This window comes from Alligator sinensis, unplaced genomic scaffold, assembly GCF_000455745.1.
Source record: "Alligator sinensis unplaced genomic scaffold, ASM45574v1 scaffold566_1, whole genome shotgun sequence".
NCBI lineage: Eukaryota > Metazoa > Chordata > Crocodylia > Alligatoridae > Alligator > Alligator sinensis.
In genome coordinates, this window is record NW_005842017.1 from 2,532,835 (window position 1) to 2,537,099 (window position 4,265).

A 4,265-nucleotide genomic window follows, 5' to 3' on the forward strand; every position below is an offset into this window, starting at 1 on the left:
TGCCTATTATCTGCTCTTCACAAAAAACTCCAGATTAATGTTAAAAGCCAATTTTATTTAAAGCTGAAACTGAATCTTTGGTCTAAGATGTGATTCTAGCACTAAGGTTCTAAGACAGGTAATTTAATCACTGCTATATTAGTGATACAAAATTCAGACAAAGACCAGAGTAGTCAAAAGTTTGTATCCAACCTATATATATGGGTATGTATGTATGTATGTATGTATGCATACATCTACATCCATGTTTACATATGTATATGTGGAGGGAGGGAGAGAGAGAATGTGAGAGTTGATCTCAGTCTATTTCCTGCTGGACAAGACTCCATGTTGCAAACCATCAGCCCTCTTTTATCCATCAGCCATATTTGTTAATTTTCACAAATATACTAAGGATTAAGGGCAGATCCAGGGGGGTGTAATTGCACCCTGCCTTTCATTTCTGCTCCACACAAACTTTAAAACCAACTTCCTGAGAGGGGCAGTGGCATTTCTATTTAGACAGTACTGAGAAAGTCAATTGACTTCTTGGCTCAGTGTCATCGCTCTGATTCCTGCTAAACTTTCTCCACTCCACAGGTGTTAATGACCCCCTCTCATTTTTAAGGGTCTTGATGTTCCACTACTCAAACTATGCTTCCCTATGTAATTTTGCTGTCTGTTACTCATTCCTGGTAATGTCTCTCCTCTATTTCACAGTTCTGCAGACTGTTTTAACTCTAACTAGAAATATTAACTCAGGTGTTGTATTATTAACTCAGATGTAGAAATGACTGAAAGTGAAGTATTGGATGCACTATAAAGATGCCCAGTCTGAGTAAGAGACATACATTTAACTATAATGACTACAGGACAAATGACACAATATCTTTTGACTATTTTTGCCTAGTTTGTTGTGTTTTTTAAACTTTATATATAATTTAGCAAATTAGTGCACATTCTAATAGTTATACTTGGTTTGCTTAAATTGAATAAAAAAGCACTAGTCCCCTTGCATATTACCAAAGCTCCTAGTTTCTCTTTAACTGGAAAAAAATTATCAGACCAATGCATCGGCGCACCTCTACTGGATCGGTACTGATATAAAGAAAATTAACTATATCAAAAATTGGCCTGATGTGGCAGATAACTTGGCTGATAAATACCCGTGCACAGGCACAGTTGTAGCACAACATGCAGGCAGCAAGGAGCACAGCCCACCAGCGCGGAGAGCTGCGTGCAGCTGGTAAGTCTGTTGTGGTGAAAGTGGTGGGGGGAAAGAAGGGGCATGGGGGGGAAGATCAAGGTCCCCCTTGGTGAGGGAGGGAGTGGGACTGGCGTAAGCACTGCCCCGCCCCAGCAGGATGGAGCCGCAGTGGGGGGGCGCCCCCCCCGCCACTGCGTGCTGCTTGTCCAGGAGGGCTTGCGTGGGAGGGTGTGTGCTCCTTGATCTGGATGGGGCGGGGTGGGCTGCAGCTGCGGGCTGAGGCCAGGGGCTGTGCTGTGCTTGGGGAGGGCAGCGGTGGCACTGGGAGGGGACTATGGCAAAATTTGGGGGGGGCTGCAACTCCTCCCCCATAGTCCCCTCCCAGCGCCACTGCTGCCCGCCCTGAGTGCAGTGCAGACCCCAGCTCCAGCTCGCAGCTGAAGCTTGCCTGTCCTGCCCCACCACGCCCAGATCTGAAGGAATGCTCTCCCCTGCCGTGCCCTCCCAGATGAGCAGTAGGAGCCACCAGATGAGCGGCTCCTGGACGAGCGGCATGCAGCGGTGGGAGCTGCCACCCCTTCCCTGCACCCCCCAGGACAAGTCTCAGCTCTGTCTTGTGCCTGGCCCACCTACCCCAGCCCCACTCCCTCCCTCACCGTGGGGGACCTTGATCTGAACCCCCTATGCTCCTTCCCTTTCACCACAACAGACTTACCAGCTGCACACAGCTGTATTGGAAATCAGATCAGTATCGGCCAACATGCCTCCTTAAAAATCGGGTATCAGTATCAGCCCCCCAAATCTCTATTGGTGCACCCCTAAAAAAAGGCATGTTGTGTCATATGTGATGATTTGCCACACCATCTGCATCCCCCAAAAACACAAAACCTTCCCAGAATGAGCCGGAGACTGAGCTTCCTTTCTGTGTTTACATGCAATGGCTTCAAATCATGGACAAAGCATTGACTACTAGGAAAAACTCTTAGATGTCTCAGTCCTCAGTCAAGCACATAGAGGGCCTGATTCCAGAAAGAACTCTATGTGGTCACATGGATTCACCTGCATGGAGCTCCCAGTTTATGGCCTTGAACGCTGAAAAACGCGCTGCCCTATACTCATTAAACAAAGCAGTCAGTACAGGGATGTAACTGCACAACTGACATAAGCCATCCACATGGGCCATAAGACAGATCCATTATCCATTATTCTGCAAAGGGCAACAAGAGCCTGAAGAAGCAGCACTGTCCCTTCTGGAAGTGTAGTAGCATGGAGTTATTTTCTTTCATCTGGTTTAATCAGTTGTATGCCCACCCCTTGGCATGGATCCCACGCTGGCAACAGGAAGTTAAAGCAATTAAGAACAAACCCAATGGGATTTATAACCTAGGGCTTCATGCCATTTTACTATTCCTACCTGGCAGCAAGAAAAGCTACTGAATTACTAGGTGGCACAGGTGGGCTGTGAAACAAATACTTGGAAAAGCAGCACAGTGTGTCCTGTGTCAATATCCTTGGGCCCTCATAATTAAGCAGTCCCTGTAACTTCCTGATTCATTATTATTGCAAGAAGTCCTTAGGTTTTACTCTGTCCCTCAATTTATTGATTAACTATGCCAAAACTGATACAGAGCACACTGGTCAAAACAAGTTGAGTACAATGGACATGACTCTGTGCTCTCTATGCCTAACATCTTCTGCACCTGCAGCATCACATCTACATTGTTCACTCCAGATGGGATAAGTCTCACCTAAAATCAGCTAACCCAGCTGCACCTCAAAATGCCATTGGCTCTACTCTTCCAAGCATGTTAATACAATCCTAGACCAGGGAAAGTTATTCCTGTTCTCTGAATCTCTGTTGTAAGTGTAAGGTTCCTGGGGAGCTCTAACTCCTGTTACTATCAGCAATTTTAGGGACTGGGAAAATAAATTCTGGGTATGTTTCTTATATTCAGAAAGAAGAGACAGTCAGGCTGTTCACCTCTATATCTGTAGCAGGGGATGTCCCAGGTTCACAGGGGAAAAATGACTGACTGTCAGTAGCCAGTTTTTTTGTCAGCCCAACTATTTCTGTTCAGTCAGCCAAAACCCACTGATCTTTTCGTGCATGACTCCTTCCTAGAAGAGTCTCGGAGTCTCTGGGAAATGACAAATGTCTGGTTCTAGTGACTCATAGGGTGCTGCCTCCCTGTTACTTCAAAGAGCAGCTGAAAGCAAATTGTGTCCCAAAGGGGTAACACAAAAATACATTTAAGTTTCTATTTAGCTTTTTGATCACAGAACAAAATGTGAGATTCAAATTTTGGCCCAACAGTCATATGTCGTGGTTGGACACAACTGTCCCAATGTTGCCCTGACTCTTGTCTACAGGTGCTGCATTTCGGTCTCAAATCATGAGGGGAGATGTACAGAGAAAGGCACCTGACACGATTACACAGCAATCTGCCTGTTGTTTTTTTAATAAACTGGTGGAGACCGAGAAGCCTGGTGTGATCCAAGACCCAGCAAAGCAGAAAGCAAAGAACAGCTTCACGTGACAACATGTCCCTGCAAAACAGATCCACTCATCCCACCCAGCAAATTACACTAGGGGCAACCAGCCCCCAGCATGCATGTTTCTTGCTGTTGGCTGGCATGCAACTCCAGCAGGAAATATAGTGTAGGTGAAGTAGCCAGGAGAGCAGGGCAACAGATTTTGCAGGGGGGAGAGAGCAGAGCAAGGGATCAGGCTGGAAAGCGAGAGAGAGCTGCGACCAAAGCACGGGCAAGGGATGCGGCTGCAGAGGGAGAGCCGGGAAGCGAGCAAGCAGGGCAGGACAGGACAGGACAGGACAGGGAGCGCGGAGCAAGGACGGGAGGGCAGGGGGCACGAGCAGGGAAGGCCTCAGCCAGGCCCGGGGAAGGAGCGGCCCCAGGGCGGGGAGGGCGGCTGCTGCCCTGTCCCGAGCCCGGGTGCGCCTTTGTTTCCTGCTCGTTATTTCTTAAGCCCCAGCCCAGGCCCCGCGTCCAGGGGCCGCCCCCACTTCCTGCTCGGGCCTGGCGGGGCACCTGCCCGTCCCCCCCCCTCCCGAGTTCCCCG